We start from the raw sequence: 24,861 nt of genomic DNA on the forward strand, positions 1-24,861 counted from the left end.
GACTATCCAATGTTTTGAAATTAACTCACTGTAAATTTTCGAATGGTTTTTAAGTATGTTACATTATAATTTATATTATAATGTTATTGTTGTTTTACTTCGTCTTTCATCTCCGTTTACAAATCTAAATTTTTATATTACAGTCAGTTTTCAACCCGTGCCTTTGCGCCACCTGGCGGTAGTTTCGCGAATAACATTAACACATGACTGACTTGCAGTTACACGCAGCGGTAATACACAGTTTTGGTTGTCCACCTATTGTATGTATATATATATATATATATATATATTAGGTGTGCGCCTATCCGATATTCAGTATCGGTATCACTCCTATACTGGCCAAAATCACTGGATAGGATAATGTGGGAGTCACACATACCCTGCACTTCTATAACTGTCTGGTTCAGCTCAACTACCAAATCTGACCTCAGAAGAATACAGACAGTAGTCCAGACAGCTGAGCGAATCACTGGTACAACCCTCCATTTACATCAAGAAATGTACTCATCCAGAGTGAGCAAAAGGGCTGGCAAAATCACTCTGGACCCTCACATCCAGCACACTCCCTCTTTGAACTGTTGCCATCTGGCCGACGCTACAGAGCTCTGAGCACCAGAACGACCAGACACAGGAACAAGTTTCTTCCCTCAGGCAATCCATCTCATGAACACTTGACAATAACTGTGGAACACACAACCCTATTTATACACATACACTTATTTATCTAACACAGATACATATTTAGATATTTAGTTATTTAGATATTTATTAGATATTTAGTCTACACTTCAAATTTGCATATAATATACCGGTACATACAAACCTGTCTATTGTAATATACCTGCACACACAATTGTCAATACTTATTAATTTTTAATAATAACCTTTGTTTTTTTCCTTCATATATATATTCTTTTATTTATTTATTTTTTATTATTATCTGTGGTTTTGTTCTGTCGCTGTCGTTCTGTTGCAGTGCAGAAGCTTCTGTCATGAAAACAAATTCCTTGTATGTGAAAACATATCTGGCAATAAAGCTCATTCTGATTCTGATTTTTATTCTGATAATGAATTACACTTAGGAACATTCATTCATCTAGTGGAAGGATGGTATTTAATGAACCTTTTAAAAAAGTACCAAAGTACCATATTACAGTAATACACATATTTTCCCTACATGTATTGTGTGGTAACTGTTTTATAAAAGCAATAAGTCCAGTGAAGCCATGGTTTACGTATTTTTTTGTTGTTGTTGTTTTTTCCCTAGCTGTTGTAAATTCACTGTAAACCACAGCTTCTTGGGGCTTCTTGTTTTAATTTTTGTTGTTGCAACAGATTTCATTTTTAATGAACGTACAGTGCACTGGACACTAAACAACACTAAATGATTAGTGCTTACACATACCTAGTTACACATTCTGTATGATGTTACATAGGTCTAGTGTTGGTTTTTACAGCCACACCAGAATCTGGCCAACCAAAACACCAGATTATCATGCAGGGAACCAGCCAACAAAACACATCACATGCTGTTCAGCAGCAGTGCTGGTCTTTTAAACAAGCAACTGATAAGTTAAGTTTATTAAAAGAATTACTAAAAATTTATTAAAAATGGCATTTGAAACTGTACATTTCTATACAGAGCAGCCAAATCTGTTAGCTAGGCCAATGTGGGTAATTTCAGTTTTTAAGCCATGCTACTGCTATTGTGTGCTTCTCATGCTAGCTACCGGCACTATGGAATAACAATGCTGAAGGGGGTTGGTTTCCCCTGGGGTGCCAAATGACCAGACAAGCACTGCACATAATTTAATTGCTCAGTTAAAATCTGGGCCAACATATATTTTTAATTGCTGGTTTAAAAAATGAGCCATATATATATATATATATATATATATATATATATATATATATATATATATATATATATATATATATATATATATATTTAATTCATCTTCTATAAGTGCTTAGTTAATCTAACTTGAATAATAAACAAAAGGTTGGAATGGTTCTGGTTGGTCGTCATGGCCTGAGCTTCTGTCACAATGTGTGGTAATTGCCTCTAAAAACAGAACTTAATGTGAACAACTAACCAGAAATCTGAGCCTCTAAAAATGTGCTTGAGTGCTCCCTGGAAGTGCCTTCCTCTCCCCCAATATGTATGTAATTAATAATAAAAAAGAAAAATTAGTCAACTTCAGGTAAACACACCCTGTCAATATTCATACAGTGTACATACTCTTTCAAATTGACAATGACTTCATAAAAAAAATGATGAATGGAGACATGAAAAAAAAAGGATCATCTGCAACAACTAACATATTAATAGAAACAGTATTGGTCCATTCAACATCAACAAAGGCAGTAGAGAATAAGGAGATTACTTCATCCAAGCTTTTACAACATTGATTGTGAAAAGCAGGTATAGAGATTTGTTGAATAAAAGGAAATTAAAAACCTGTAACAACAGGGAATCTGTAATGCCTGAAACTAAGAAAATATCAGAAACAAAATGACAGACCCATTTAAAATACAAATTAATGAAAAATGTACTTGCAGAAATGTGACATGGCAAAAAAAAGGGAAAAAAGAAAGAAAGAAAAGAAAAAGAAAGAGAGGAAAAAAAGGGATGACTGATTCATCCCACTTTGACACACCACAGTCAGTATTGATATTAAATCAGTATTGATACTAAATTATCCTTTTCCCCTCATTTGTCCTCTATAGTGACATTATGAAACAGTCTAAAGGCCTATACATTAGTAAAAGTAACAGAAAATAACAAATTAAATATTTAGCAGCTTTCAGATATTCTCTCTTTTTTTTTTTTTTATTAGATATTCAGACAGTCTTACAGATTGCAAGTAAATATAATTTACAAAACGTGTGTAACATCAAGATACAATTGAAATAATCTGAATAAATGCCTTAGTGAACAGTGAATATCCTGGCCTACCATGTGCAAAACACTGATAAGAGAATACATCCTGTGTGTGTGTGTGTGTGTGTGTGTGTGTGTGTGTGTGTGTGTGTGTGTGTGTGTTTGGACAGACCCAGTTCTTTATCTACACAACCTTGCGGACTGTTGACAACAATGGCTATTAGTATTGCTGATTAAATTTAGATTTGAGTAAAACTAATGTGACAAACATATTGCAAACATTTACATTATTGCAATATTATAACAATTTGTGGTTTAGTGCTGCTATAATAATAATAATAATAATAATAATAATAATAATAATAATAATAATAATAATAATAATAATAATATGATTTTTAAGAAGTACCAATGTTGAATTTTGAGTCTTAGTTATTAGGCTTCTAGGCTTGGCTCTTTTTGAAACTGATTTGCAAATATACTTTTACGCACTGCCTGAAGTAAATTACCTCCAACACATCTGTCATTGGTTCAGGACTGAAGACTCCAGGGAACAGAATCCGACATGAAGCCTCCTCCAAATGTCTCGTCCCTGATCAACCCCCTGCCCAGACTAGATTTAGCATGCCAATTGGATCCATGAGCACAAGCTATTATATCACAGCGGTAGTTTGTGTGGCTCACAGGGAATGTTAGAACATGGAAATCTACAATGTAACCTCTGGGCTTGATCATATGGCTATCAGATACATATCAAATAATTGAGGAACAGATTTTCAATAAAATTATATTTGTGATGGCTGAAAAAAAAAAAAAAAAAAAAAAAAATATATATATATATGAGCTGGTAAAAAAAAAAATAATAAAAAACAGAATACTTCACATAAACCATGACTGCGAGTGTGCATTTAATAAGTGAATTTTATTTTCAGAGCTGGTAAATAAATAATTTGTTTATTTGTTAAATTTGACAATCAGAACTAGTTTAATGATGGAGCTCCATTGGGATTTATTAAGGGTTAATCACTGAAGGAGATTAATTATCCTCTCTGGACAGAATCCATCAGGCCATCTACTAATCCAAGAACAGGTCAAAGGAAACCACTGTGTGTAAGCTTCCTGTCTTCCGTGCATAATCTCTGTGAAATGTGCTCAGCGTTGCACCACATTAAAAAAATAGGAATTTGCTGATTTTTAATGATACTTTCTCCTTGTAAATTTCTTTTTCTTGTCTTTTCTTTCTTTCTTTTTTTTTTTGTAAAAAAAAATATCTACAAATATGTTTGTTTTTAAATGAACAGTCTTAGTTTTAAGCACACCTTTATTATCCCCAAATGTAATATCAGATTTGGACAAGCACCAAATTATCGACACGAGACAGCACACATTATAATCTATAATACTTTATTTTTTTGTTTTTTAATCAGATAACACATGGCAATCATGCTTTTATATAACACCATCTATAGACATATATATTTTACATTAGGCCCAAACAGTTAGAAATATACAAAACAATATTTTATTTGACTAGACATATTATATATTCTCTTATAATCTTCCATCATTGTTATTAATTTGTTATTATGACTATTTTTTTATTTATTTATTTATTAATATTTTTTTACATTTCAGAAAGATATGTGCTATATATAGTTTCTGAGATCGATGCATTATTGCAGTAAACAGCAAATAATAAGGTTCTTCAACAAGACAAAAACCTCAAAACGGACATTCACAGGTACTTTTACACGGTACAGTTTTACAATATTGTTTCAGAGAGAAATCTGATGAATGGTAAATTTATACAATTTCAAGAAAAACTCTTATTGATTGCACATTTTTTTCATCAGACGTCTTGCAGAAAATAAATCGACTAATTAATCCAGATCTCTGTCACGTGTAGCTGCCATAGAAGCAAACTAACAATGCTCTTTTTCAGATAACTTTGTGGCGTGTGAACTTAAAGCTCATTCACACACACAAACACAAACACAAAAAAAAACCATTATAAAAAAAACAATCAAAACTCACATAATCACGTGCACACACACACACACACACACACTTATATCCCTTTATATGATTTAATGTAAATTATTTAATGCCCAAATAGTCTGTATTTTTAAAAAGAAAACATTTTAATTTCTCCTTGACATATTTTCATTCGAACAACGGCTCTGTCTGTTTTTGACACAGAGTGCTGGTTTGTCAATAATGTCTGACAAAATGACCCTAGAAACAATGGCAACATACTATAGCTTCTGCTCAGAAGTGATTATTTGCTGAAGGCTGCTCACAGCTATAATCGTTTTTGATCCAGGAGAACAAATTTTGGTCACTTTCGCCATTTTTCCTGAGGAGTGGCATGCAAATGTGGTGAGCAGGATTAACAGTGTTTTCGTGGGGTACGTCTGCCCCAAAAATAACTTTTTGGACCCTGTGCAGTGATACGGTGCAAAGTAAAACAGTTTTTCAGATCAGTCAGTAGCATACATCATGAATTTGGTCCTTCTTACTCTTACATAGAAAACATGTACTAAAATGATTCTAAAAAACACATACAAAGTTATTTTTGTCTTAGAAAAAAAAAAGGAAAAAATAGTAACAGTCTTTTTTTTTCTTTTTTTTATGTCAATTTGCCCCTGTGGCTGGTAATGCATTACTGCCTGGGGCGTTTGTAAACCCAAATCCATACTGGTCTTGTGCTTTTCAGGTTTTTGCCCAAGAGCTAAAGAGGAGAAGAGCTGTCTTAAACTGTAGTGTCTTGAAAAGTGTAATCTGGCTACGTAACCTTGACATCCAAGGTTCATCTTGCCCCGTTGCACGCTCCCATATTTTCAATCCGTGCTTTTATATATTATTCTTTTTTTTTTTTTCAGTTACAATCAGATACAATTTGATTCTAACCTACAACTGTATTTTTGTATCTTAATACATTAATCACACGTATTATCAAATTAACACTGTGGTGTTGAAATTACATTGGGACTCCAAATTTTGAATTATCATTTAAAGTATATCCTCTGGTTACACCGTGACCCATTCTTCTTCTTGTTCCTCTTTAGAAAGACTAATATCTTGCATATTAACCCTAGAACATGGCTGGATAGATTTTTTGGACCCTACGTATATGTGTACCAAAACAATTCAAACTGTAATCAGGTTGGTTTTCCCTCGGAGGTAGGAGAATATACTCTAGACATGGAAGTCCTTGGTTGTGATCAACCATGATTACTTTTTGATTCTCTCTCTGAACGCTGACCTTTGATCATACAGGGTGAAGCAGGGGCAGGGGGGTTAGATGTAGGCCTCGTCATTGGCTGGAGTGGGGTTTTCAGGTTGCTGTTCTGGTCCATTCTCTTGAGTCCGAACAAAATTTTTGGCCTAATCAATAACCGAAGGCGCTGCAAAAGGGAAGGAAAATCATCAGCTGCCATTCCAGGTAAGACAAACCATTCCTGCTGAGCAAAGAAAGTACAAACATCAGCATGAAAGCATAAATCATGACCCTTGATTGGAAGAATTAGGAAATCAAGATATAATTGAAGCCAAATTTAAATGTTTGCTTTCTCGGTGGGAACCTGTGATTCAAGTGTGTCAGGATTAGTACAAGCCACATCTTCGATATATTTGGAGACTGCTGAAAAATACGTTCAGCAGTCTCATTTGTTCAATCAGTCCAAGACACTGATTGTATGCTCAAAAAAATACGTTAATCAGTCTTTGACACTGATTGCATGCTCAAATTGGCAAGTCCTCATTGATGCCATTGTCACAAATAGCAACAGTGCATTATCTAAGAATCTGCATGTAATCTAATGCAAGACAACTAAATCAATCTCTGTCGTCAGTGGAGATGTGCTTTCATTGGGCATGCAAGCATTACCTCTTTCATGCGGAAATGTAGCCAAGGTATCATGGGTAATTAATGACAGGGCCATGCACGCAACACCTATGCCGTATTAGGGAATGAATCTGCATTCCACCTAGAAATGCTTCCAGTACCCACAGCCCCCTACCCTCCCCCCCCCCCCAACAAGCAAAACATGCGTACCCAGCATAGCATCATCTCCTCAATATTCTTAGAATTTATTGACACTACAGTAAGCACAAAATTAAGAAACATGGTTCTGCAAAACAACGTGCATGGAGGCATGCTCACCCCATGCTGAAAACATCTGCTTAATAATGCATAATCAATCTAAATGCACAAAATCTGTCGTCAGTGGAGATGCTTTCATGTTGCCTGACAGATGCACCTGTGGCTGCAAGGACTTTTGTGGGCATAAAAATGCAAGCATTACCTCTTTATATGTGCCCTTTAGGGTGAGGAACATGTAGCCCATGTATCCTGGGATAAGAACCATGGATTAACAAGGGCCATGCACAGCCAACGCCCAATGCTTCCATTACACAAAGGAACACGTAATTGTTCATTGTAAGAGGGACCATCTGAATCGCACTGAAGAGAAAAACCCCCTACAAACAGAAGGAACAAACAGTCAATCTGCATTTCCACCTAGAAATGCTTCCATTACACAAAGGCACAATAAAACCACCACAGCTTCCACCAAATACAGGGCTTGTATCCAATCATCTCCTCAATATTGCCGTAGAATTTATTGACACCTACAGTAAGCACAAAATAAGAACTGGTTCTGCAAAACATTGACAGGCCAATGAGTATGTGGAGATGTCATGGCGTGCATTTACCTGTGTGATGTTTGACAGGCCAATCAAATAAGACACAAGGCAGACGACAGCGATAAAGATCTATGATTCTCGTTACAGAACTACACAGAATAAAAATAAATTATAATCAAAATACAAAATTAACAAAAAAAAAAATTGACTATCCTTCCACTGTACAGAACTACACAGAATATAAAGCATTTATAGGCAAGATATATGATGATTAAAAGACAAAATTGACTGTAAAACGACTGGTTGTATTCAAGTCAGAAATAGTAATTCTATTCTGAATTAATAAACAAAATATAATAAAATAAACCAACACATTTTAAGTGTCATTTTATAAAATAACTAAAGTACCTCTCACCTTTAGCTTAGTTTCTATTGAAAAATGAATGGAAATTAAAGGCTACTTCAAAGAGATGAAGAATGGCTAGGGCATTTATTGATGCCTGAAAACTCTATTGAAAAATGAATGGAAATTAAAGGCTACTTCAAAGAGATGAAGAATGGCTAGGGCATTTATTGATGCCTGAAAACACACATATGCATGTTTAAAACATACTCTTTACCTGACTGTCAATGCCAAGCATAAGCAACATGGAGAAAAACAGGATTGCCCAGAGCGGTGAGACGGGCAGCTGTGTGACTGCCTCTGGGTAGGCTAAGAATGCCAACCCTGGCCCTAAGATCAAAATAGGTTTAATTAGCTTTAAAATAGATGTATTATGGCATAGACACAAATAAATATAATATGATCATATATATAAAAAAATAAGTTCTAATGTCTAATTTCGAAGTTGGTCACTTTTATGCATAGGACTTTCTACAATTACAAATACTTTATATTTCCCCCTGCAAATGCTGATTGATTGCAAACCTTGTAACCTATAAAAGTGGTTTTATTAACAATTATTATTATTATTATTATTTTAATTATTATTATTATTATTTTTTTTTTTTGAGGTTTGTAATATTTGCAACCCTGTTACTAAAAAGCCTAATTTGATTAAAATAAGCCTAAATGTATATTTTAATAATAACGTTGGTAGCAGCATTGATGGTTGATGCAGCCAACACTTGTCTTCTCGTCATGCAGCAGAAAGGTTCAAATGAAGTTGCTTCAGTATAACAATTCTACGAGATGTTATTTATTTATTATGATAGGAATAAATCATGTAATAGGGTTATGCAGATTATATAGGACAGGGTTGAACAATACATTCTGCTTATTACAACCAATTCAAATTATTTAATATTTTAATAAAAAGAATATCAGTTCAGCAGATTATATCAAGAACATTGATTTTATATATTATATATATATATATATATAATATATATATATATATATATATATATATATATATATATATATATATATATTAGTATTTGTTTTAATGTAAAATAAATAAATAAATAAAATCATGCACCATGAAAACTGCTCATAATAATTGACACCAGATGCAAAAACATTGTGTAACATATAGTAGTCTGTCTTTATCCAGTGATCAAACTGAAATCCATCATAATTACCTGATGCAGCCACGTCTGCTATGGGCCGCTGTGTGATATGGGCCATGAAACCTACGATAGAGAAAATGACGAATCCAGCGAACATACTGGTGAAGGAATTGATGCAGCAGACGATGATAGAATCTCTGAGAAGTAGATGAAAGCACGTAATTTTTTAGTAATCCATCATTACTTATCCTGTTATATACCTGTTGTATTGAGAGTGACAAGGAAGCATATTTTTTAGGCAAAAACTGTTTGAGAAATGTTTGGCTGTTTTGAAATACAACAGTTTTACTCTTGTGACTATTCAGATTAAAGAAACAAATTAATGACAACATCTGAACACCCCGTAATACATCTTACAATTGAGGCATACTTGTAAACATTATTGTTGAAAGGGTTGTAGCTCCCAAGAGCGATCAGAGAGCCCAGGCCCAGACCATAAGAGAAGAAGATCTGAGTGGCTGCATCAAGCCACACCTAAGAGAAAAAACGAGACATGGTAGAAATTCATTAAATTATACGCCTGTGTATAACACATCTATTACCACATGATAATTACAAAGCACTCTACCTCTGATTCTTTCAGCTTGCTGAACTCAGGCGTGATATAGAACAAAATGCCATCTTTCGCTCCAGGAAGTGTCACTCCACGGATGAACAGGATAAACAGCATGAAGTAAGGGTATGTCGCTGAGAAATATACTACCTGAAAGACATATTAACAGCCTTACATGCTTGCTTTGATATCATACAATACAAGCTCCATTATTCAATCTGGAGAAAAATGCCAATTAGAAAGCTCTGTGACAGCATGGCAGACTTTCATTGTTTAGGGGATTCTGATCCCAAAGCCTTGATTACAGGCCTGATTTTGAATAGTCAGCACTTTATTGAATTTTTGAATTTGTTAAAAACAAATGGCATACCTGAATGTCATGTGTGCTGTGCAAGGCCATTCTTACCTTTCCAGTCCAGCCTACGCCCTTCCAGATGCAAAAATAGACCAGAACCCAGGCAATGGCCAGTGTTATTGCTAGTGGCAGTCGTATCTCTCCCGGCTTTTCCAAACCATCAGTCAGTTGATGCATGTTACGTCTGAGCAGAAAAAGGGAACAAACATTATTAGAGAATGTTGAATTTATATCTGTCAGCCCAAGTAACCCACAAACAGTTTGAAATAGAGCTTGTCTAATTGCTGATGCAAAACATTCAGCTAGGGTTGTTTGCCAAAAATAGCACAATAGCTGCATTTTAGTGAAACAACAGTAGTTCTTTTACACAGACGAGGACAAAATGAATGTTTGTATGTTGCTAGATTAAAAAATAATAATAAAAAAAAAACACAATCTGTCCTTACTCCCAGAACTCCATGACGGCGCTTGTCATATTGGCGGTGTTTGCCATGCTGTAGTTGGAGAAACATTTTTCTGTATTCCAAGGGTTGTCACAAGATTTCCAGGGGAGCTCCTGAAACAGGACATTTCAAACAGGACAATCCCTGAGACAGCAGTTCAAGTACCTAGTCATAGTCACTGATATTTTAACAATTTTACATTTGATACCTAAAGTGCAAAATGTGTACTTACTGTGGTGAAAGAGTTATACAGATAGTAAACTGCCCAAGCGATTATGACTATGTAGTAAATGTTAAGCCAGAATGACAGGACTGCTGCTGCCAGGCCAACACCTATGGAAATATGTGCGCTAAAATAACTCACAGTACGACTGAAATTTATACCGGCGCTATTATGCTATGACAATTACACGTTTCTAAAAAAAAAGCTTGGAGTAGTTAATCTGGGGGTTATTTGTGGTTGTTTTCATGATTACCTTTGAACATAGGGGCCAGTTTCCACACTCCAAGTCCACCAATAGACGTGTACTGACCGAGGGCCGTTTCCAGAAGAAACAATGGAACCCCAGCAAATATGAGGGTCAAAAAGTAAGGAATCAAGAACGCCCCTATACAGACAAAAGAGTATTATAATGAGACATATTCAAATATGTTTTAAAATCCACTGTTTATGATCTCTGCGCTTCCCGTGGTTGCGCACTTCGCGCATATCGTGGTCAAAAGCGTATATTTGTACACGTTATATTTTCGTTTATTACGAAATCTTAATTATTTTACTTTCATTTATTTATTTATGTATTTTAATCCTTTTGTTTAGAGGGGGAAATACATGGTAAAAAAAAAAAAAAAAAAAATACACAGGGTTTTTCTTTACCTCCTCCGTTTTTTCCACATAGATAGGGAAATCTCCAGACATTGCCAAGTCCAATGGCATAGCCAACACAAGAAAGAAGAAAGTCAAATTTTCCCTGCCATGTTTCTCTGTCGGGAAGTTCCCTTTTCTTTTGAACTTTCACCACCAGAGTTTTTGGTTTGTCGTTGGCTGTGGGCGCTTCGTTCAGCTCTGTTAAAACGTGTCCATCGGATGCTTTTGTGCCGTTCGTGGCCATGTCTCTGGGTTTGGTCCTGGCAGTCGGACGGAAGAGTTCAGCACCGGTCCACGCAGACAGCAGTTTCGCGGTTCGGGTAACCAACGACTAGAGTCAAAACAAAAAAACAAAAAAATACCCCCCAAGGAAGCTTGACACTGACCTGAAAATGTTGGAGAGAAAGTGAGTTTAGATATACACATTATTTCACGTGTGCTTGGTGTTCGTCAAATGCATTCGATGTCATTTTATCAACACAATAATAATATAATAATAGTAATAATAAAATGAAATGGGATACAGATATTCTACAAAAAAATTATAATAAAATAAAATAAAAATACAAATTGGCGCACATGTGTTGGACGCGTGGCATAATAATAATAATAATAATAATAATAATAATAATAATAATAATAATAATAAAAGCTCAAACTAAACGCGTCTGTCACATTTCTTTATTTTAAATAACTGACACATTTCTGTTATCTAAAACGTGACGGTGACTGGGGATTATTGTGGAATGGATTACTAAAGGGCAAATTAATTGCATTGCATACATTATTTAAATTATTTAACGGGTTAAGTTTAGACCTTTTTCTCTCGAATCCAAATAATAGATCACGCTTTGGTAAAGTCAAACAGTAATAATCTCGTCAATTTCTTATTTTGTTTACATTCCGGTAAAATCAGCAAAGATCCAAGCGCGCGAAGCGTTTGCAGGAGCTCAGAAGAGTGCGCACGCCGTCAGTGAGCTGAAATGCGGGTTCAAAAAAAGTCGCGCACAACTGTCCACTTGCAGCTATGGGGATTATTACGGGAGCTTCTTAGCAGGACAGATGAATGCTTGAGGGTTGCAAAACAAATCGATAAAACGAAAAATAAATAAAATACGTCTTAATAACATGCACTAACATGCAGACTGTTAGTCTGATATGCGCGCACAAAACATCGCGTTTCACAAGCAAATAAGTCCAGCATTTCAGACGGATGTGTGTTAAAACAGTTTGTTTTTCAAACAACTTTGCAGATGCCTTTCCATGCATATTAACACTATGAAGACAAACGCATTACTTTTATATCAGTCAAATCTGATCTACTTACACTGGAACAGCTTTCCTGCCAGTTTGGTTGTGGCGGTGTATATCCGTTGGTTCCTCTCCAATTCGAACACTTTGAATTTTACTTGTCCAAACCCGTGCAAAATGTTTCCATAAAGTCAAGTGAAACAAACAGCTATCCTGAGGGATAAGGTGAATGAGGGTCTGGTTGCCTGGTGCTGTCCAATTCTTTGGTGCTGAAGGACAGGGAGAAAGTGCCAGAGACAGGAGCAGCTCCGTCTATCATGCGCGTCCAGAGATGTTACATGAAGCACAGACCGTCACTCTCAATGTCAGCTCAAAGTCGATCCTCCCCGAACACAACATCTCCACCACTGAGATTCCAGACATTGGGCACCTTCTCTTCTCAATGCTTTTTATATGCTTTGTGTATGTATTATTATTTTTTTTTTTCTCAGTTGGTCTTATCAGATGACTGACACTGCCCACTCACTGTAATTACTTTTTGCAAATCATTTATTTATTAATCTATTTTATTTGTGCAATAATGTAACTCTTCTCAGAAGTGTTATGCATATTTCTTTATTTCATAAGTTTGTTCATGCAGAATTGCAGACCAAAGTACATCAAAATACAAGTAGGTTACAATTTTAAAGCACAGCCTTTTGTTATTAAATGATTTTGCATTTCCTATATAAAACCAGCTCCGACTACAATTTGTGGTTTTTCACAAGTAATTATAATACTGTGCTAATACAGTGCAAAACAAATCTTAGCAAAGTTGGCAAAAGAAAAAAAAAGTAAAATTTCAGCTAAATTTGCTCTCGTTTAATGAGGTACTGACATTATATCAGCCACTGGACACTTTGCTATCTAGATATCAGGATGACCCATTAATTCATACATACATATATACATACATACTACAAAATGACTTATTTTACACTTATATATATATATAATTCTTATATTTATTTTTATTTATTTATTTATTATTATTTTTTATGTGTGTGTCATCTAATTAAGTACACTAGCAACAATAAGTATATTTAAGCATGTGAATGTCTCAAGGTAATTACACTACAAAATGTGTGACCAAACAGTATTTTTGCCCACACATAATCCCTAACCTGAAACTACTTCTCTTCATACATTTTCATAGTTCAAAACTGGCTAAAACAAAGCTAAAACAATGCATAACAGCAAACACATTTTAGGTTGGAATAGGCCTGAACTAATTTACTCTCTGAAAAACAGCAGTTTCAAAAGTGTCAGATTGGGATGACGATGCCAGTCATTCCCTGGATTCTGGAAAACAGTGATAAGGAAGTCAGTCAATAAGTAGAGTCTGGGGGTGGGAGATAAATTGAAAACCGGTCTTATAATCTTCTTAGCTGACTGCCCCCCCCAAAAAAAAAAAAAAAAAATCTTGCGGGGAAATGTTTCGGTTACATATGTAACCCTCATTCCCTGAAGGAGGGAACGGAGACGTCACATCATGACCGACGAATTGGGATCTTGCTTTGAGAGACCAATCTACTTTGAGTGTGAACTAAACAAGCCAATTGACATTGGCATGCGATGATTGCATCTTGCTGCCGCCAATCACAGGATGAGCATAAAAAGGTAGCAGGTTACATGCGTAGCAGGTTTTCACTGAGGAGCCAAGCTGGTAACCCGGCCGCTCAGCAGTGGTACAGCAGCTGTGGCAACGGAACGTGACGTCTCCGTTCCCTCCTTCAGGGAATGAGTGTTACATACATAAGTTCCCTTTCAGTTAGTCACTATGAGTAACATCGTAACCAGTGAATTAGGATCCCTACCAAAGCGCCATGGATTCTGCCCCTTTCAGTGTTCTGTGCGAGCCTTCTGCACCCCCTTTTTGGGTTAGGCCGGGGCTCGCAACAAGAAGACCAGTCACCATTGTCGTAGCACTACCCACTCTTTGAGATTAGATAACACTGGGAAAATGTACCCATTCCACTTGGAACAGGAATGTTACGGAAGCCCCATCCTTCCTGAAGGAGGTTTTGGAAGCACTTACACATATAAACAACTGTTTAGGTGCATATGGTAGATTAGAGGTAATTGTAACCCTCTTGGAAAAGTCTGCCGGGGAAACACAGGCTCTGAGGCTATTCTGTGGACTTAAACATATGGGATCCACTTAGGTCTCTAAATATGTAACCATCTACTTGTTCTCATGGATTAATCATGTGAGGGCCTGGCACCAGACGTTCCGCCATGTTTGGCTGCCGAGGAGATGGAGGAGCTCGACAGGGTCTACAGTACGGACTCTCTGGAGCGGTTTTAGTAAGCCGACACCAAACCGGGTCCTCTCAGTGCTTCTACCCATTTGAGGTGAGAACACAGGAGGATACCAGCTCCACACGAAGGCTATAGAATCTAGAGAACATGTTGGGGGTCGCCCAGCCCGCAACTCTACAAATATCTGTCTGCAAGGAGCCACGAGCCAGCGCCCAGGAGGATGCAACACTTCTAGTAGAGTGAGCTCGTAACCAGAAAGGGGCAGGGCACACCTCGTGCTTGATAAGCCAGTGGGATGGCATCCACTATCCAGTGGGCCATCCTCTGCTTGGAGACGGCCTTCCCCTTCTGCCAGCCTCCATAAAAGACAAAGAGCTGATCCAAGGTCCTAAAGCTTTGTGTCCTGTCTACGTACCATCTCAAGGCTTGGATGGGACAAAGATAAGCTAGGTCTGGGTCTGCCTCCTCCAGGGGCGGTGCTTGCAGGTTCACCACCTGATCCCTGAAGTGAGTAGTGGGAACCTTGGGCACATAGCCGGGCCGGGGCCTCAGGATTACCTGGGAGTCAGCTGGCCCAAACTCTAGGCACGATTCGTCGACCGAAAATGCGTGCAGGTCCCCTACCCTCTTGATGGAGGCCAGTGCAAGCATGAGCAGAGTTTTCATTGATAGAATCTTCAGCTCAACTGACTGCAAAGGCTCAAATGGGCCTTGCTGTAGTGTTCTGAGCACTAGAGTCAAGTCCCAAGAGGGTATAGAGGGGACTTGACTCTAGTGAACCTTCTAGGGAACCTTCTCACCCCCCTAAGAAACCTGATGACCAGGTCATTCTTCCCTACCGACTTCCCTCCATGGGGTTGTGGTAAGCAGCGATGCTCCTCGTCCTCCCAGAACCTTGTACAGCGTCTTTGCGAGAAGGCTCACTGGGGGAAAAGCATAGTGTTCCCTCGGTCAGTGAGTAAAACAACTGGCAGTGAGAGGTCTATGGAGAGGCAAACAGTTCTACCTGAGCCGCTCCATAACGTCTCCAAATCAGCTGGACCATCTGGGAATGGAGTCTCCACTCTCCGGATAGCACAACTAAACACAACACACCACCCCCATGGTTGTGCAGGCCCGGAATGTAAATGGCACAAAGTGACCTCAGATGCTTCTGACTCCAGAGGAGGAGGTGGCGGGTGAGTTGCGACATGCGACGGGAGCGTAGACCATCTTGTCGGTTGATGTACGAAATGGTCGCAGTGTTGTCTATAAGGACCAGCACATGCTTGCCTTGTAAGTGACCTTCTGATAGGTGTAAACCACAGCATGTCTGAAGACATGTTCTAGGGGCACTCTTGCCGGAGAAATGCAAGGTCTGACCATGGGGTGAAGGTTTGGCTGGCAGGCCGGTGTGACTTGGACCCGCTGAGTGCCACATCACCATGCCCACCTCGGGATTGGCCATGGAGCCAGTGTGAAGCAATCTCATATGAAGCGGCCCCAGGGTCATAACTGCCACTGCAGCTGTCCTATGTCCCAGGAGCCTCTAAAAAACTCCCTGTGTGAGGCGTGCTGTCTGTTCGACCGAATCCATACCAATATCTCCATATCTGTGTCGAGGAGAGTTTGCTCCACTCGAGTCCTACCCTCACGGCGGCCCGGGAAAGCATACCCATCAATTCCGGATCTGATTCAGGCATTGCTACAGTCCAATCTTCCTCTCCAGAAAGCTCCATCTCACCCTCCGATGCAGCAATCGACATTCAGTCATCGGAATGAGCACAAAGGATACTGCTGGTACGCTCCTTGTAGAGTGCCCAGCACATTCCATTGGCAGCCCAACTGGTTGTGGAGCGCAAGAGGAGCTATGGTCCCTCGAGGGTTGGTTCCCTGGAGGGTTTGCCACCACTGTAACCCTCAGACCACCCGTGGCACCGCCTGAAGTAGTCCTGGCCTGGCTGCAGCCAGGACGAAAACCAGATCGAGACAGAGGCAATGGAGCTCCGCCCTTTTCGAGGTAACGGAGCCTGGCCTGTAACTCCGAGATGATCATCTTCCCGCAATGAGAACATGACTCAACCACGAATACCACCTCAGCGTGCTTAATGCCCAGGCAGGTGATGCAGCAATCATGACCATCACTCTGCAACAGGTAACGACCGCATACAGAAACGCACAGATGACACATTGTCTATAGCAAGATGCAACATTGAGTTTGCCAGATGCAATGGTGTCTTTAAAAAGATGCACCCGTGAATGCTCTTTTAGGGAAAAAGCTCTTTTAGCATGAGGGGAGATGGCTGCCTGCAACACAAACAGGGGGTAGTGCAGTCGGATGTGTGCAACCTACTCTACACGGGAAACAGTACCGGCAACACCAAGAGGTCCAAAAAGAGAGCTGAACTCGTCCAGTCTTTTTCTCTCAGTAGAGTAGTCAGGAGCAAAACGATGTAATCGCTCGGCTCCAAAGCAAAAAGCTGGTATGAGTTGCACCTGCTACCTTTTTATGCTCACGCTGGGCAATCATCGCATTCCAATGTCCAGTGGCTCGTTTAGTTTACACTCAAAGTAGATTGGTCTCTCGAAGTGAGATCCCAATTCCTTTGTCACGACGTGACTCATAGTGACCGAATTAAAGGGAACCTAAAGGAACGCCCTGCACAGAAGTTAGCTCCTATACAAAGATAATTTAGTGTTCTGTAATTAGATGTTAAAGCATTCACAAATCAAGAAGTCTTCAGACAATATGAGAATCATTGATTAAGAATGACAATGAAAATAGGCAGAAGTAGGTCCATTTGCAACATTAATCTTTAGGACCTGTCATCTCCAGCACTGCTGATGTTCAATTCATCCATCTTTAATGATTAATAGTGTATGAAATCAAATCAGAAGGGTGGTAGCGAGAAACATCTGTCTGAAGTTTCTGACTTTTCAGTCTGCCAAAAAAAGAAAAAAGTACATTATAATGGTACATAGGACTGATATGTGTAATTTTTTTCAGTGTTAATATGCTTTCAATCCCAGCTAATATGGCAGAGACAAATATAATATTTTACATACATACTTTTATTCAAAGTGACTTACAGTGCACGTTTGATGTTTAAAGGGGTCATATGATGTTGCTAAAAAGAACATTATTTTGTGTATTTGGTCTAATGAAATGTGTTTATGTGGTTTAAGGTTCAAAAAACATTCTTTTTCCATATACTGTACATTAGTGTTTCTCCTCTACGCTTCACCTTTCTGAAACGCATTATTTTTTACAAAGCTCATCAGTCTGAAAAGTGAGGTGTGCTCTGATTGTCCAGCTATCCAGTACGTTGTGATTGGCTGAATGCCTAAAGTGTAACAGAAATGTTATGCCCCTTGCCATACTGTGATGTGTGTCCCGGTCAAAACACCGGTGCAACAAGACAAAAACAATAAAACCCATTACAAACAAGCCATTTGTTGCATCCAGTGGGAACATAATTACGGATTATAATGACTTATACTGTGTTTTTACGCGTTGCATTGCATCGCTCCGTGCCGCGTAAACATAAAACCATGTCTGTATTTTTGATTGAAGAAATGACAAACAACAAGCGCTACTCTACCCCAGCGATTCTGAATTCCAGTCCTCGCGCACTGCATATTTTGCATGTCGCTTTTTGTTAACACACCTAATTCAGATAGTCAGCTTGTTAGAAGTGAGCTCGGTGCATGAACTGTGTTCCCATTGACATGGTCCCTGCACAGTGTTCATTGCTCCCTACTCCCTGAGCAGGGGAAATCTGTTGAAGTGTACCTCACTTCGGAACATTCAATCATGCATTTGGATTTGGACTTAGAAACATTTCCGTTGTATTGCTATCTATGCAGGGTCAGACAGCTCCAGATTCCATCGATAAAAATCTTAATTTGTGTGCCGAAGATGAACAAAGGTCTTACGGGTTTGAAACGACACGAGGGTGAGCAATTAATGACAGAATTTTCATATTTGGATGAACTAACCCTTTAAACCTTGATTTCTAGTTGTGTCCTTTTTTGGAAGGCCAAACAAAGTATTTTCGTTTTCACATCAAAACAGCATCTCCACGACATGGCGCCTGTGGCAACAGTGAAAATCAAAGGTTACGCCTTCTTTCTTTGCATGAACATTTGGGTGGCATTATGCAAATTCTCCCACACAGTGACTTAGACATATGGGGGTGTGTTTAAATGAGGCATTACAGGAGGGCGTAGATGAGTCTTAACATTTATAAAGAATGTCTCTTTGAGTTTGAGACTTTAGTCTTTGCAACTTTACAGATCTTCGTTATGCACCAAGAGCTTGTAACACTCCAAAGAGAAAGGAAAACTTGAAATCACATCATATGACCCCTTTAAGACTATAAGACTACAGGCTGATTCTGTAGAAAGGTGTAAAAGGCCCAAAGGATGATACCTGTAACAATAACTATAATTTTAGAGTTTTAATAATACATTTTATTCTATTAGAATGGGGAAGTCTATAACGATATGACTACAGCAATAACGATAATGACACAGAAGAACAATGCTATTGGAATCACATTCAGAGTGATCTTGAATGATCAGAATAATTTACCAGCGCCAAGGTCATGGGTTTGATTCCCAGGGAATGCATGAATGAACTGATAAATGTAAATGTGTACCCTTGAATGCAAGTCACTTTAGATGAAAGCATCTGTCAAATGTGTGAATATAAAAAAAATGAAAACCAGCCTCGGTGTTCAGGAAACATGCTTGAAAACAATCATTATCTTGCAGTTCTGTTTGGTAATGCTGCTGTCACAGAAATCAGATTGATAAATTAATAAATTAGCTGAATTCAGAAACTGAACTTAATTTCATGTAATGTCATATGATGTATTGTTGTTTATATCTTTAGTTCACAGCAGTTCACAGCAGCTTTGCAGTTCAGTGAGCCATAGATTAGAGTCAGATATACCAATGAAGCTTAACACCGACCTTCATTGCATTTCCCACAAAAATTGTAGGCCTACGAAGGTGGAGATAATTTGGGACACTGGTTACCACTGGTTATTGGTTACAGTGCTTTTAGGAAATGCAGCCACTAATCAGAAAGATTGGAGCAAATCATGTCGGTCTATGCAAGTCACAAAACAATGAACACTGGTACTTAATAAATGTTCAGTATTATGCTATTAGGAATTCATTCATATGTTTCCCTCATACAAATCAAAATGAGAAGAAAAAAATTATATAACTATGGAACGTTAATTCATGAATAACATTAAACATGTAAATTGTTCACCGATTATTTCTAGTAAAATGACTTATCAATGGCCATGTTGTCTTGTTCCACTTCAGAAACAACCATGCAGCAATGCTGTTTGCAGAAAACCGGTGGTGTCTTTGAGAGGCATCAAAGATCAAACTTCTGAATTTCATACTCAACTGCAGTGTAGTGGTGCTTTTCAGTGTAGTGAAAAGCCTGAACTGATGGCAGATGGTGAGCCAATGAGGGGTGAACTAACCTACTAATGATACAAAATGAAATTTTGCATTTAGAACCCATCTGGTTTATTCACCCTCTGGGAATGGAGAGCTCAGACATAGCCACACATTTGTAGACCTGTAGTGAGAATCAGAGTGTCTGGCAAATGTTGGTGGCACACATGGTTACTCAACTGTGCAATGAATCTCATACCAGCAAAGGGTGGCAGTAATTTCCACCTTCTGGACCGGGATAGCTATCCCTCTACATTGTGGACCAATTCATTCTACATCAGTGAATGCTTCATGCTTTCTTCTGTATACAGTTAGGTTCTGAAATCAGCCCCCTGTAATTATGATATTTTTTATCTCACACTTGATCTGTTTATGGGTTTGGTGGTGGTGTTAGACATGAAGACATTAGAAAGAAGTTTTGATGAGATATGGAGTTCCCAAATAAACATAGTGACTGGGAAATGATGTAAAACAGTCAAGCAGAGTGGAGCTATGTTTATATTCTCTATTACTTTGATTATAATAAAAACAGTTATTTCTATGTGCTGCACTTGATACTACCCCATTTTAATTATTTTCGTTCAAGACAAGTTTGTAATCAACAGAAATAAGTCTGGCAAGCTGGTTTAGGCCAACTGATAAAAGGCATCATAAAATTAGCTATTGAATGAACAATGATACATTACATTTGCCCTTTTTTCTGTTTTTATTCGGTCATACACAATATATGTTTGGTTTGCAAGGGGACTAGATCCAGACAACATTACTTATTTCACCCATTCAGGAGGAGAAAATGAGGCTTGAGATCTCACATCTCTTATGCGTGACGCCCTAGGCCCCAGAATGTGGGCTCTCTTCATTGGTAGGGCAGTCAGGTAGGCTGCATGGAATCCCGCAGAAGAGGCTCAGCGCTGGGTTTCCGCTCTGGCTGAAAGACTAGGAACAGACTGGCGTGTCTGTTGCTGGGTGATCAACAAGGTGGTCAGGGAACAGTTCAATAGAGAGGAATTTAAAAAAAAGGAAAGAAAAATACTGGGATTGGGCACAAAACAAACAAACCTCTTTCCACAATTCAGAAATGGGAATATGAGTGTGGTGGTAAACTTGTTTTAAAGAGGCTGTTCTTTTGACTTTGGGACATTATCGCCATTGCAAAAGTGGCACATAGTGTGTTTTCTTCATTTGTAGTGCGTGACCTCAAGGTAATACATCTCAGCTTGCATGGCTTTTACAAAGATTTATTGGGATAGTAGTTAACATATAAACATTACAAACTGCAGTTGTAGCCATTATATGATCTGTAATCTGCTAAATAGAATATGGTGTGAGTTCCAGATTCCCCAAAGTGTTCATTAGGTCTGGCCTTCATGCAGGCAAAATTCATTCACACAGACTTTTCAACCACTGCTCCACTGATGCTGTCTCACAGAGGCTGCACAGATCTGGATGAAAGAGCACCATTTCCAACTCAATCTACCAACGACTGCTTCTCTTTTTCTTAGCCATTCCACCAATGCAATACAACCGATCTATTCAGCTAGGCTTCATAAAGCCATCCAGGACAGCCAGGAACAAGCCCCTGCTGGTGCAAACATGAAGAGACAAGCATTTTCCTTAACTTTCACTGTACTGTTTCTCGCTGCTGGAATGATTTTACCACTCCTGCTGAACATCCTTTCTTCCATGAACATTTGATTTAAAGCTGTAAATGTACTGAATATTTCTTGAGCTATTCTTTATCTGTTGTCTAACTATCTCTCACCTTCATGTCTAGCCTGTACTATTATGAGCAATTTGGAAACTGATCATTTCTCATATTACTGCTTCCCTCAGCTGAATCTTGTTGTATTCCTCATTTATACAGTGATTTGAAATAAACAATATACACAAATAATACCTTTAGATGTAAATGATATTTACAATGATTGTAAGTGACAGTCTGTGTTCTTTCAACCACACAATAATACGAGAAAGAATGTAATGAATTAAAAAATGCCACATACTCAGCAAAGTAAATGAAACTGATTGGTCATTGTCTAATTTCTTATGCATTTTGGTTAATTTTTAATGAGCTGATTCTTTCAGACTTTATTAGTTTACTGCACCCATGGATCTCATTGATTCCTGTTGTAGTTATTGTCTAATATATCTTATTCATTGAAATCTCATGCCACATGGGGAGAGAGGAGGAAGCTAATCCAAGGATGTTTTTGTCTTTATGTATTGGTAGCTTTATTCTGTTTTTATATTAATTTGCTACCTTTTTGGGTGAAGGCACATTTCCACAATGAAGGTACAATGAAAATTATTTTTGTTTTCTAAAACAATTCAATTCATTTTTAATCTAATAGACAAGAATCAGATTTTTTTTTTTTTTTTTTTTTTGTAAAATATCAGTCCACCATGACTCAATAACATGCTTATCAATAATAATAATAATAATAATAATAAATCTTTCCAGAATGCATATGCATGTTTAATAGGTTGACACAGAGCTTCCCTTGGGTGAGTCTTGTCTGCTTGCTCTATTTGGGGTAATGGAGATGGGCAGAAATAAATTCACCAGTCAAGGCAATATCAGACTTAATGACTTTTCCAGATCCGCCCCACATCCACCTGCCCCTCACAGCTTGATGGAGGCAAACAGGCACAGCAGGCAAGAAAAATGCTGAAATCCTCTTCTTTCCCTGATTTTTTAAACAATTATATTATATTATATTATATTATATTATATTATATTATATTATATTATATTATATTATATTATATTATATTATATTATATGTATAATAACATATCATGACACACACGTTGTATTTTTTTTCTATCCGATACATTGTCTTATAATGACCAAACTTTATGCGTTCACATTTAATAATGAAAAGAGTAAACACTAGCTAACAAAATAGCCAGAGAAATGTAGATGCTACATTTGAAATATTTGTGAATGGGTTGCTAGGCAACAGACCACTCATCTTCAGAGCATGTGATACAGTATCTGTGGCCTCCTGTGGATGGCCTCCACTGCAGCTGTTCAGATAGTTTCATTACGTTTTATAGAATCCCACTATAAATGCGTAGATTAGAGCTCAAAGGTTAATACACATTCAGATAAGCCTTTGAAATACTCACTCTTTTTTCAATAGTGCATTGACATGTAATTTGTTTTCCTTCTACTTGCAATTAATCGTCTTGAAGATATGAATTAATTTTATTATGTAATACCCTGAGAGTGACAACAAAAGATCTGTAGATGTTTAAATATTATCCTTTTGCACAGATTTGAAAATGTTTCTCTTTGTGAGACTATTGTAATGTTTGCTATTTGGGCTTGACAAACCCAGTACATTGTTAGAGAATTTAAGACAATGAAATTCTCACTCCAATTTCTTCTTCAGCTTTCAAGCTACATCCACCAAACTCAGTACAGAATTTTAGATTGCTCTGATGAAGGTCTCCACATATTCTGAAACTGGTCACTTTTCCACTCCTTTTCTATCTATTTTATCCAACTCTTGGATAACCACTTTATCGATTTATATGGATAGTTCACCAAAAATGAAAATTCTTTCATCATGTACTCATCCTTACTTTGTTCAAAACCAGTATGCAAAACAGATGATATTTTGAAGAATGTTGGGCATCAAACAAAATTTCTTTGTTTTGATAGACTTTCTTTTATGATGTATACATTGCAAAACTACAATGAAAAATCACCATTACCTGGTTTTATTCCAGTCAAAAATAGAATTAAATATGACTGAATAAACAGAAGGTGGGGCCATCAAAGCATTGATTAATCTTTAAATGTCAGGTCAGGTAGAAATAGTTAACTTCACATTTTCATATTTTACAATATACTGTGAAAGTAGGTCCTTTAGCTAGTTCAGCAGTTTGGCCAAATCTGCAGTGAGAGCTCAGATCCCTTGGCTAGAGGTGGTCCACATAATCCTTGTGCAATCATTTTAGGTCACTGCCTCTGTAAGGAGCAGCTTCTTCTTCTTCTTCTTCTCTTCTCGCTTCTGGATGAAGAGCACCATTTCCAACTCAATCTACCAACGACTGCTTTCTCTTTTTCCTCAGCCATTCCACCAATGCAATACAACCGATCTATTCAGCTAGGCTTCATAAAGCCGGATCCAGGACAGCCAGGAACAAGCCCCCCTGCTGGTGCAAACATGAAGAGACAAGCATTTTCCTTAACTTTCACTGTACTGTTTCTCGCTGCTGGAATGATTTTACCACTCCTGCTGAACATCCTTTCTTCCATGAACATTTGATTTAAAGCTGTAAATGTACTGAATATTTCTTGAGCTATTCTTTATCTGTTGTCTAACTATCTCTCACCTTCATGTCCAGCCTGTACTATTATGAGCAATTTGGAAACTGATAATTTCTCATATTACTGCTTCCCTCAGCTGAATCTTGTTGTATTCCTCATTTATACAGTGATTTGAATTAAACAATATACACAAATAATACCTTTAGATGTAAATGATATTTACAATGATTGTAAGTGACAGTCTGTGT

The 24,861-nt window shown here is 37.8% G+C and overlaps 1 pseudogene; it reads right to left on the bottom strand.

Moving 5' to 3' along the window:
• Positions 1 to 7,406: 7,406 nt before the first annotated feature.
• LOC109091070 lies at positions 7,407 to 12,999 on the bottom strand (annotated as a pseudogene).
• Positions 13,000 to 24,861: the final 11,862 nt, after the last annotated feature.

This window comes from Cyprinus carpio, chromosome A11 (assembly GCF_018340385.1).
Source record: "Cyprinus carpio isolate SPL01 chromosome A11, ASM1834038v1, whole genome shotgun sequence".
NCBI lineage: Eukaryota > Metazoa > Chordata > Actinopteri > Cypriniformes > Cyprinidae > Cyprinus > Cyprinus carpio.